The sequence below is a fragment of the Varanus komodoensis genome, unplaced genomic scaffold (assembly GCF_004798865.1).
Source record: "Varanus komodoensis strain SLA01 unplaced genomic scaffold, ASM479886v1 scaffold6_1, whole genome shotgun sequence".
Lineage (NCBI taxonomy): Eukaryota > Metazoa > Chordata > Lepidosauria > Squamata > Varanidae > Varanus > Varanus komodoensis.
Genome location: NW_025336345.1, coordinates 3,099,774 through 3,112,351, shown reverse-complemented (window position 1 = coordinate 3,112,351; position 12,578 = coordinate 3,099,774).

Here is a 12,578-nt window from a genome sequence, read left to right as displayed (position 1 = left end):
ACCAGCTGTTTTGAAACATGACTGCGCTGTATAGTTAGAAGTGGCAACAAGATAACATCAGTTTTGTGTGGAGGACTTGGCTTTTTTTAACTCAGGGTGTTTGCTATTTGTGTTCCTATATGACATGGTGCGATTTTAATTCTGAGCTGAATATTTACTAAGTGAAAATATTCTGTTTACACATTTCCCCTGTGTACCCAGAACACATATATTCTGTTCCACTGCAGAAAAGAGAATGTTTACAAGATTTTAAATGTTGGCTTTTGGTCAACATTGGAAAAACAAAATTTTAAAAAACAACTAAGTACTCTTGTCTCAGAATTCAGTCTATATGCTGAATATTGTTACATAATGATCTGAAAGTCTTACAGTTTTCCTCTGCAAGAGGATTTAATATTTTTACAACCTATATAAATGGGTTGATTAAATGTTTCTAAAGATATGTAAGGGGGAATCTAGCTGAGTTTTGTATACAATGTGCTATGATTCTATACCAGATAATTAACCAGCATCTCAAACATAATTTTTAAGATGTAGCCTTTTAAAAATATAAGTAACAAAAGATGAAATGTTGCTAAATTATTTGTTCATGTTATAAAAATTTTAATTTTATATCCATATTCTTTGTTTTTGAGGGGTAGGATTTGGCAGTACATTTGTTCCATTTTTGTTACATTAAAATAAAATCACATGAACTGTTCGTTGTTAGCTCTATATGTTGTTATAAATCATCCTGTTTGAATCCACATAATACGTGTAAATGTGGCAATTTTTAATGTCCTTTTGGAGACATTTACTACAAAGAAAGAAGTTTGGCTATTTCAAAGGTTATACAAGGCCATCATACATGTATACAGTGTTCTGTATATTTCTAAAATCTCTTTTCCAAGAACCAGGAGTATAGATAGTGTATAACATTTTATAATGTATAAGAAAGGATAACCGCATGATGTACCACTTCCTAGAGCAACCCCAGAAATGAGCCCAAACGCTTGTTTCCAGAATAAGCAGATAAATTAAGTGCCTTTATGTAAGCTCTGATGAACTGTTGTTTTCTAGAAATTCGTATTTTGACATTTTTCCTGTTGCTTTAGGATCAGCCTACTCCCCAGTGCACCAGTAGTGCATCTCTCTGGCCACAGGCAACACTGAATACTGCCTTCAGACTTTGCTGGTAATTTTCACTAGCAATCAGTAAGAAGTTGTATCTCAGCGTCAACACCGTATGTGTCTTTTCAGTAAACTTATGGTATATGCTAGACAAGTTACATCAGGCAAAGTGTTTAACAGACATTGTTCCAAATCCAGAACATAGTTTAGGTTGTGTAGGCCAGGTGTTCTTTATTTAAGACTGCAGCCACCAGACCCTCTACTTCTATTGTGCTTGCTATGTCAATAGTGCTTTAAAGGGAAGGTTGTATTAATAGCCAAAAGCATGCTTTAGCTCCTAAACAGGCTGCTGGTTGAAAGCTGATCTACAAGAATTCTTTTGGGCAAATGTGCTATTTCCCACATAACGATGTCTTTAAAGTATAAAACAGCTGTTGAATTGTTCCCTTCATCTGACTTTTTCCATCTCTCCTGCCCCACTTCCTTTTTGCAAACTGCTGCATTGGTTAGCAGGAAACATACATTGGTAGACTGCCATTTTATTAAACACAGACTAGTGGTTCAGATATAATGCCAGACTATACTTTGGTGCTATATGAGTAAGTCCTGGCTGGACCCTTGGGCTCACATGCTCCCCTTTTCTTCTCCCCTTGCATGTGTCAATTCCTTCTTTTCCTTGTTTGAGGCAAACAAATGCTTGTTGTTTCACCTGAACCTGCAAACTATGATCAGTCTTGTTTCCAACACTGGCTTGCAAGACAATTGCAAATTATAGTGTTATAATCAGACAACAGCTTGCCACTAACCAGAAAGGACTGAAGGAATAATGGGCAAGGTGGTACTGGGAGAGGAAGAAGATGAGATGTGTGAACCCAAGACTGTGTCACTGTAGCTTGACAGTATTGTTACATGCTGTCAAGTTGTCTCCAACTTAGGGAAATCCATGAATGAATGTCCTCCAGATATCATGCATGTGACAGCCCTGCTCAGCCCTCATAAACTCAAGGCTGTTGCATCCTTTATGAGCTGATGCATTTCATATTTGGCCTTTCCCTTCCTTTGCCTTCAACTTTCCCTAGCTTCACTGCCTTCTCCAGTGAGTCTTGCCTTCTCATGATGTTCCTGAAATGCAACAGCCTCAGTTTCTTCATTTTTGCTTCCCAGGAAAGTTCTGGTTTACTTTGATATAGGACCTACATATTTGTCTTTCTGTCAGTCAAGCTATTTGAAAAGCTGTTCTCCAGCAACATGCTTTGAAAATATTTTCCTCCTGCTATCATTCTTCGCTGTCCATCTTTCACACCCATAGTGACTGGCAATACAATAGTGTGGTTGATCTTGGTCTTGGTCTCCAGTGAAACCTCCTTTCACTTTTAATGCTCTTTTCCAGTTCCTTAACTGCTGCTCTACCAAATCTCAGTGGTTTTCAGATTTCTCGGCTGCAGTCTCCATCTGAGTTGATGATTGAGCCACGGTATGCTAAATCTTTCACAATTTAAAATTCTTCATTGTTGACATTCAAATTGTGTAATTCTTCTGCAGTCATGCTTTTTGTTTTCTTATTGTTCAGCCGCAGTCCTGCTTTTGCACTTTCTTCTTTCACTCTCATCAGGAGTCTTCAGCTCATTGCTGCTTTCTGCCAGTAAAACGGTATCATCTGAATATCTTTCCTGTTGTATCTTTCAACAATTTTACTCCTCTTTTCTCTGGTCCTAATCTACTTTTTCTTGTGTTCTATATACAGAATGAACAGATAAGGAGATAAAATACAGCTTGTCTAATACCTTTGCCTATAGGAAACCATTCTGTTTCTCCATATTTTTTCCTAACAGTAGCATCTTGTCCATGATACAGGCTATTATTTATTTATTTACACACACACACACACACACACACACACACACACACACACATTTATAGGCCACCTATAACTGCTGAGGCCTTCCAAGGTTATGCATCAGGACAATTACATGCTAAGAAAGACCCATTTCTTTCAAGATCATACATAGCTTCTTGTGATCCGCATAGCCAAAGGCTATGTCTATATAGCACAGACTGATCTTCTGAAATTCTTTGGTGTGCTCCAGTACGAATGTATATTTGTAAAATGCTCTCAAGTGACTTTTCCTTTTTGGAATCCAGCTTGGCAGCATGTCTGAATTATAATTAACAAAGGGTCATTTTTGAAAGCTTGCCTTGCTCTAGCTTGGCATTAGATAACTGATGAGATCAGTTCCTCCTCCTCTTCAGTTTCATGAGCTATATTCTTCTAGCACTTCCTCTTAAAGAATAGTTTTTCTTTTGTTTCTTAATGTTCTCATCAGGTCCTAGCAAGATAAGAGTCTCCATATTCACTGAAAAGACTTGCATTGCAGCAACAGACTACCCTTCTGAATTTGTCATCTCAGGAGAAGTCTCTAAGGATCTTATTTTTCCCATTGTTCCAGCACTGAACATAAATGGTGCAAAACATAACTGTCTCTCACTGAAAGGGAAATAGTGCTGAAAATTCTAGGGTCTTTCCTGGCGGATGGAATCATTCACATAGGCCTTAACTCCTTTATTTGCCCCATGGTAATAACAAATCTAACCAAACTTTTTCAAGTGTTCAAGAACACTCATTTCTGGTTGTATGTAGCAGTCATCTCTCAAAAATCAGCTCCCCCTTTCCATTAGAATTTAAGGAGTGAATTATTTCAGCTGCTAGACAATAATAGGAGCTCATAATGGGTCAGAGCCCTCCAGAACTTAGTGTCAGACCCTCTTTTGAATGCTGTGGTTCCATCATGGAAGCATGAACTGGAAGAGCAATTAAGTAAGCTGCCTTGAGACCTTTGGGTAGTGGGTGACATAAATGGCATGATTAAAAAAGTGTGCTGGAGAGGGGAACAATCTCTTTGGAGGAGCAACTGCAACATTCAAAGCCCTGCTAAGCAAGCTTTTAAAATTTCCCCTTTGATTGGTACCAATGAGCCGGAAATTACTGGTGCCTTTTGTGTTCCTTCTGAGGAGCATATGAGGAGAATGAGAAGTCTTGGATGCCGTCGATCCCCATGATACACCCAGAATGCCCCAGTCTGGCCCCACCAGTGGCAGAACGCCACCGGTGGCACATTCACACCTGCAGTGCTTTCCAGGCTGTGCTGGGGGAGGGAATCCTAGTGGTATTATCTGCTGGTTCAATGGCAGGCACCCCTTTCCACCAGCAGAGCATCATTTAGCAATTTCTTTGTCCCTTCAGCCAACTGAAGGACTAAACCCTAGCAAAACCCTGAAGGACTAAACCCTAGCAAACCCTAAACCCTAGTATTTCTGAAGGCATAACATCATGACTTTTCCCTTTCTTGCGCTTCAGTTGTGGTGCATGCCATCATGTCTGCAGTCATTACAGAGAAACACAGAAACAGCATGTCAGAAGGGGTCTCCCAGGCCATCTAGTCTGACTCCCGGCTCCAGCTGGCTCCGCTCACGACGTGCCTACCATGTGCATGTCTAACCTATCCTTGAACACCCTCACCGATGGGGCCTCAACCACCTCCCGTGGAAGCCCTTTCCACACCCTCAGGGTCCTAACCGTCAGGAAGTACTTCCTGGCATCCAAATTGAACCTGGGTTCCTTCGGCTTGGCTCTGTTGGTTCCTTGGGCCTGGCTCCATTACGTGTGCTGTCTTCCCTGCATGGTAGCAAGGAGAGGAAGTGTCCCATCCAGGCTCAAGGTCTGCCAAGTGGGGCAGCAAGACAGGGACTCATCAGTTGTTTGCCTGCCTCCTGCTTGCCCCGTTGCTCCGACTTCTCTTCCTGACATGCAAATGTCCCTTTCCTTCTCCTCTCCCCACTGCCTTGAAAAAATAGTTTGTGGTGCCTTGTCCTTTTGCTCAAGAAACAACTGGCTGAAACACATGTCTCTCAGAAGCAAATCATGCTATCATCAACGGCTTTACAACTAAATCCCATTGATTTCGATGGAGCCAACTTGTGAGAGTTGCACAGGAGGGAGCTGTAGTCGAGTGCTTTCAGGTGGTGTGAAAGGGGGTGCTGGGCTCACTGGCTTGAAAGACAGGAACATGCAGCACCATCTTCTCTTCCTCCTTGATTTAGGGCTGTGGGGAGCAGTGAGCATTCATTCTCTTTAACATCTGTGCTCTCTTGCACCTGCACAATGCTAACTACTGGAAAGTCCACATATGAGAGGATGTGCTTGCTTGCCTTTGGCAGGCAGGGCTGGAGGCGCTGCTGGTCTCACTGGCTTCACCCTGTGGGGGTTGAAGGATAAGAAAAAGCGGGGCCACCCTTTCTCATCCAAGATCGGGGTTACAGGGGAGGACAAGAGAAACTGTCAGTTTTTTCCCCATTTTCCTTCCTACCTACCTGTACATAGCTGAGTTAAAAGCCAACCAACCAACAGCAAAAGAAGAGAACCTTAAAGGACCATTTTCTTGCACGTCTCCTTTCCAGCGCCTGCTGCGATGTTCTCAAATAATGGCAAACTTCATCAAGTGAGCGAAACTCACTAATAGCCCCCAGGGGGATATATGTGAACTAGAATGAAAACTGTGGATATCACAACGTATCTGGTTGTGCGCACGGGGAGTAAAGAATGTGGAATGTCAGGATAGCAGCCCTGTGATGAGATATTAATGAAAGGAGGTTAGGTCTGGATCCAGCCCCAGTCAGCTTTAAAGGGTTCTGGCGGACAACTAGGGTCAAATACATGATTCTGTAAAGGTCTCAGTGTAGTTAATTTTATGTGTTGTATTTCTTGCATGGGAGAGCTTCTTCATTCAGTTTTCATCCCAGTTGTTCCTCCGTTTCTTTTAACCATTCCATTATATATTTCTAAAATCCGTGTGTTTTGTTTTCCTTTGATTTCTTGTGCCTTTATCTCATAAGCAGAATTCTCTGATTATCTGCTACAATTTAAATGTCTTTCAAATGTCTTGCACTTGTGAATAGCCTCTGGTCATCTCTCCTTTCACCCTCTTGATCTCTTGAGCAAATAAAGAGCCCTATTTCATCAGGTGGATGTTCATGTGGAGAAATCCTTCTGCGTATTGAAGACGCCGGCTCTTCGCAAGCCATGGTTAGCTAAACGGCGGTTGTGCAGGCTGCTTTGTTCCTTAGCATGACATACATTCTTTGCTTGAACTCCATGGGAGAGGAATGCATTGAGGGGGAAAAGCGACGAGTCATTTAACTGGCCCCTGGATAATAGATACAAGTAATCAGTGCTCTCTCATCCTTCATTTTAATTTTTAAAATAACACAGGCCAGGGTTGGAAGTCATGGCCTCTGATTGGCAACCCTTTGGACATCTGGAGCAAAGTCTGGCTGCAAGTCACAGGTGAAGGTCAAGGGATACGTAAGCCCTGCCACACCATGCATTTAGCATGTGGACATGTCCATCAGGTTGTGAAAGAAGGTTGTTACTTGGTCTGGGTAGAAAGTGACAGAGGCAAACATTCTCTCTTAGCTCAATCTGTTTGCCAGAGGAGCTAGGATGTTTGCAATGATGATTTATTCAACCATCTCCCTCCAAACCAGCCCTGTGGATTTGACCACTATTTTTCCAAGCTGTTCTCTGAATTTGTATTACTACTTTATCTGTCCATCTTGGCCACTAAGCTGTTTTTGCATTTAATCCAAATGCATGTGGCTTCCCCCTTCACATTTTTTTGCTTCAGTTGAGAATTTAGTTTTACAGGGCAGTATTTTGCTCTATTGATTGCCTCATGAGCAAGACATGACTGCATCTCAGCCTCTTGCCAATGGGATTCCCGTTGGGCAGTAAGAATTATCTCCTCAGGATTGCCTGTCAGGGCAGCACTGAACTCTCTCAGATTCTCTGTGAAATTATCCGCACATTTAGACATACTTGTGCTGCACACATACACGTGCTATGCACCACTGGGCAGGGAGAGAGCATATTTTTGTAGCAGAGGGTTTCTGCAGCATGGAAAGTGAGACAGTGAGGCTCCAATGACCCAAATGCAGTGATAAAAATAGCACACAACATGTGTGCAGTGGTAACATGCCTCCTATTTTTATAACCTTTCAGTTCTCCCACAAAGCACTACTGTTTCAAAGCCAAAAATATATAGAAATATAATACTCTGCTTATTTGGTAGTTCTACGCAGCTTTGAATGTGATCAGGTAGAGTGGTAAATCTTTAAATCTGGAGAGTAGGACTGCCAACTCTTGAAAGCCAACTGCTGCCCCTTGGATGGAGCAGCTGGAAGGAAATGAAATCCTCTGGGAAGGAGCCTACTGCTTTTCTGTCTGATCAAGGGATAGACACCAGTGTCAGGTTCCTCTGTACACCTGCGATGCACAACTTTTAAAATATCTGGGGAAAGGGGGAAAGCCTGACCGAAAACAGACGTTCAGATTTGTTTGTTTTTAGGGCTGCCAACTCTGCTTGGAAGGTAGGAAACTATTTTATATCATCATGGATACCTGGATGCTGATCTGTGATCACTACACATTCATTCATTCATTCATTCATTCATTCATTCATTCATTCAAAGCTTTTCTATTCCGTCTCCTACAAATGTCTTGGGACAGCTTACAAGATGCAGTCAGACCTGCAGTTCTGTTTTGTATACACTTCCTTCACTGCAAATGCCTAGAAAGAGGGACCCTTTGGCTGCTGCTAGGCACAGACGACACCCCCTATTGTCACTCTAACTCATGGGGGGGGGGCGACTTGTGGCCCTCCAGATGATTTGGCCCATGTCACCCCTTCCTATTGGCTATGCCGGCTAGTGGTGATAACTATGGAAATCATGGCAAAACATCTGGTGAGCCAGCAGCAGCGTAGCCCTGCTATAGCTTTTTGGGATTCCACCTCATGCAATCCCTTGTCAGCACAGGATGGTGATTCCATTGGAGAGTGACCCTATGTTCCCTGGGTGAGCATCCCAGGGACATTGGGATGGTTTGGGAAACCTCTTCCAAGACAAAGACAGTGCTCTGACAGAAGGGGGAGTCGGAGTCCAAGCCAAGCCCCTCACACCTGGCATGGAAAGAGCCATGGAGGCTGCTGCCACGAGGTCAGAAAAGAAACCTCTGTGCTATCCTAAGCCTTGACTAGCTCCTTCTCTCCTGTTAGACAGGCTGAAGAGGAGCGGGAGGGATAGATCACTCCCAACATCCCACCCTCCCTCCTGGCTTCAGCTTCATAGAACATGGGACTTATGGAAGCCTCCAGGTTCAGGGGCTTCCAAGCAGTGAGGAAAGGAGCCCACTGCTTTTCTGAGTCCACAGCTCCACACCCCTTGATGCAGCTTTGCCCTCTGGAGCAGCAATCTGAGAAACTGCTTGTCAGACCAGCTGTCAGGTCGACCAAACTGCCCAGGCATCATCTTGGGTCAGCTGTCAGCACTTCATGTGCAAAATGGTTTGCACAAAAGAACTGTATTTTTATTTAAATGGACTCATGTAATTGTGAATAGTCAGAGGAGCACAAGTGCAGGAGTTTGAAGCCTTAGCCAGGGCAATGTCCAAGAAGATGCATCTGAGGTGCAGCAGGCACCAGCACTGGACATAGGCTCTTTGAGGCTCCAAATTGTTTCTCCCCCTTTGTTTTCTCTTGACAGCTGTCGAAAAGTGAACTGTCAAGAGAAACTACAGTCAGAAATGATCTTTGCTCATGCAAAGGGAATGGTGTGATTTTAAACCCCCTTTCACCATGCTCCTCCACTTTTTCTTGCCCTGGGAGAGGGTGTGGAGCTCCAATTCCCGGTTCTGAGGATGGAGCATATTCTCTGATTGCTGCTTAGAAAGATCCTAAGGCCCCTTAGATACTGCCTATGGCCAAGAGGATTGCCCACTGCAGTGTTCCTGCTCTCTTGCGCTCTCTTTTTGAAAGAATTCTTTTATAAAAGAAATAAAGGTGCAAACACAAGGACAAGAACAAGGAACATAAATAGCATTAAGAACTACTATTGTAAGCCTGAATGAAAACTTTTTTTCAGAAAGCAAACATTTATTCATTTTGTTTCCATACTGCCCCACAACCTTTGACAAGAAGTGACAATACCAATTGTGCATTCTTGCAAAAACACCAAAACAACAAGTTTTAGCTCTTAGTAAAAAAAAATGTTTAAAGTGAATACTTGATAAAATGCCAAGACTGCAGACAAACTAAGCAGCTTAACTAAGGTGGTGGCTAAGAGATGGTTTCCTTCTACCACCACCAGGAACCTATCAAGAAGTTCCACACTGGGGGCTGGATCCAGACTCTGCCTTTCCGAAAAGGAGCCTCTCATGGAATTTCTCTCCTCCTGATTTGGGGAGATCCCCCCTCCCTTTGTGCAGCAGTTTCAGGAGGATGGATGTGGTATAGGGAAGTCCCCTTCTGTCAACCATAATTCTGTTTCTCTCTTTCTGGAACAGACTGAGAAGGCAAAAATTGTTTCTTTCAGACATACCTCACCTCCAGGTAGGGCATGGTTCAAAGCAACTTTTGGCCACTGATGGCAAACATCACAGTTATCCACTGTGATGTTCCAGGCTCCACGCAACCCTGGAGAATGAAAGCTTTGTTTTGCATGATCAGGGAGTATGTTTGTTAGTAATCTAATGACTGGAGACCCAAATTCCATTAAAAAAGAATAACTCAAAACCTGCCAGAACAATGTTCTTTCAGATTTAGTACTATCAGATTTAGTATGTGTAGGAAGTGTATATGCATGTTTATTTTTTATGTTTCTATATCCTGCCATTCTGCCCAGGAAAAGCACTTAAGACAACTGCATATAAAGATACATATTGGCACAGAGGAAGCCATTGTAAAAAGTGGGGTCAGAACACCATAATATTTCAAGAGGTACAGCCTATAACATTTCTCTTTTTAAATATTTCATTGCTTTTAGATGTGTTCTCACAAAGGTTCCAAGAAACTTAACAATTAAAATGCACATAATTTAAAACCTCTAGAACAAGTATCCTGAAAAATGAAACTTCCCCATAAAACAGCCTCCCCCAAACACTGTCTGAATATTTTGGATTTCAGTTCTCATCAGCCCCAGCCAGCATGGCCACTGATCAGGAATGCTGGGAGATGTAGTCCAAGACCTCTGCAGGATGTCAGACTGTAAAAAACTAATTTACCTTACCTATTTGTTGTGAGAGCAACCAGAGAGCACCATGAAGAGTAAGATTCTGTAAGCTGCCTTGGCTTCTTAGAAGGATATAAATATAATAACTAAATATATAAAACAATTAAAACAACCTCAAACACTTATATTAATTAATTAATTAAAGTTTTTATATGCCATCCAATACTAGAGTCTCTGGACACCTTACAAAAAATAAAAAACAAAACATATCAACATAATATACCATTATAATGATACATTAGATAGCCCTTCATATGCCAGCATGTTTCCTAACCTGGCAGGAAAAATACTGCAGTGCCACATCAGTGGGCATCACTGGGGAGAATACATAGCTGGGAAGCCACCACTGGTGATGCCCCATCCCGTGTTGTCATCTCCCACACCATGGGGTGTTGCAACCCCGACTCCTATAGAACTTTATTCTCGTATAGGCAAGGAAACTAGGACTGCTATTTGCTCAGACCTTCTGATTCATGTTATCAGCCTGGTTACTGTCTTTTGCACAAGTTACGGTTTCTGGACCATCTTCTAAAGCATCCCACATGGAACATGTTCCAGTGATCTTACACAGAAGTAACCAGAGTGCAAACTACTGCAGCCAGTTTATTCCAGTCCAGATAGAACATTTGGAGCACCAGCTGAAGCTGGTAGAAGGGAGCTTGTGTCATGGAGGCCTCCTTGAAAGCATCCAGGGTGTGGGCAGCAGGGGTCAATGCAGATGCAGCAGGACCCAAGGCAAGGCAGTGGATAATCACAGTCCCTAGTCCAGTGGTAAAGTCAGAAGCAAGGTCATAGTCAAGGATCAGGCCCAAGCCAGGACCCAGAAATATATTGCAGAGCAAGACAAGGGTAAGGTCACAAAGAAGCCAAAGGGGAAGAACCAGTAAGACAAGGGGCAAGGAGCAGGAAACCTGAGGCAGGCTGTCCAGGTAGGATGCAGGGGCAGTAAAGGTGTGGCAAGCAAGGTAAGGCAGCAGCAAGCAGGGAAAGGCAGAGCAGGGCAGGCTCCAGATCAGACAAGTTGCAGGCACTGGAGCACACAAGCAAGTTACCTGTGCTGCTGAGGCAGCTTCTGGAGAGAGGCACTTGCTCTCCTATAGCTCTTCCTCCGAGGGCTCCAGGAAGCTGGTACTCTTCAAGTTGCTGAGTGCTCGGGCAGGGGCCAGGAACCAATCCTGCCGATAATGTGGTGCATGCTCTGGTTCTAGCCAGCAGATGGAGCCCTAGACCTGGCCAGATCCTGACACACCTGAGCCTCAAGCAACAGCAGTACTCCAGGAGAGCCCCCAAAGCTACAAACCTGCATCTTGAGAGGAAACGCAAGTTGAGCGCCCTCCAAACAGTCAAAAGGACCGCTAGCAGCATATTAGTCGTGTCTGTACTGAGCTTCAACTTATTAGCCCCATGCAATCCATTGTCACAATCAAGCATCTGTTAGCGCTTCCCCAGGCTCACGCGAAGAAGAGGAAAAGGAAAAACAGAGCTGCATGCCGTCAGCATCATGGCCCAGAATTCCAGAGGACGCCGCTCAGTGGTTTCATGCAGAGGTTAAATAGCGCTCTGCATCAGCTGAGGGGGGCTCTGAAGCAAGGGCTGGGCAAGAAGCAAGGTGAAGAAGCAGGCCAGTGCTCAGGCACACCGGTTCAGCCAGATTAGGAGCAGGCTAAGAGATGAATGGTCGAGATGAAGAACAGGCAGGCATTCGTGCGCGTGGGGCCGGGGCAGGGCAGGAGCAGTGGAGGCAGAAGACAAAGACCGGAGCGCAGTCATGGAGCCAGATAGCTTGCGCAGGCTGGTGGCAGGATCTCGGAGCTCATGGGTTTCAAGCAGATGGCATCAATCACAGTGCAAAGGAGAACAGGAACAAGACACAGCACTGTTTCCAGCACTGACTTGATGCACACTGAAGGGCTTGAATGCCAGAGCCTGCTTAGTCCCACTCAGGGCTCAGCTTTGGTATGTTTGACCTGCTTGGTCAAAGTCCTACTTAGAAAGAGGACCAAGTGGTCCTCCCTGAGTTGGGCCTGTCTCCTCCATGGCCGTGGAAGAGGATGCTCAGCCTTCTCCGCTGAAGCAAAGCCACCCTCTCCTGAGCCACTGGGACCTCAGCAAAGCCACAGCCCCTGTTGTGGTGCAAGCCCTGGTACGAACCAGGCGTTATTCCCGTTTGAGGCCTTGAATCCTCCTCCTCGGGAGATTACAGTGGGCCATGACTCCTGTGACCCTAGGCTGGAGACTCCTCGTGGCCAAGGAATATCACCCAAGCAGCAGCTTCTGCAACTGATCATTGCGACAGGAGCAAAAGCATTGCAATGTAGCACCAGCGTAGGCACTCAGTCCTGAAGGAG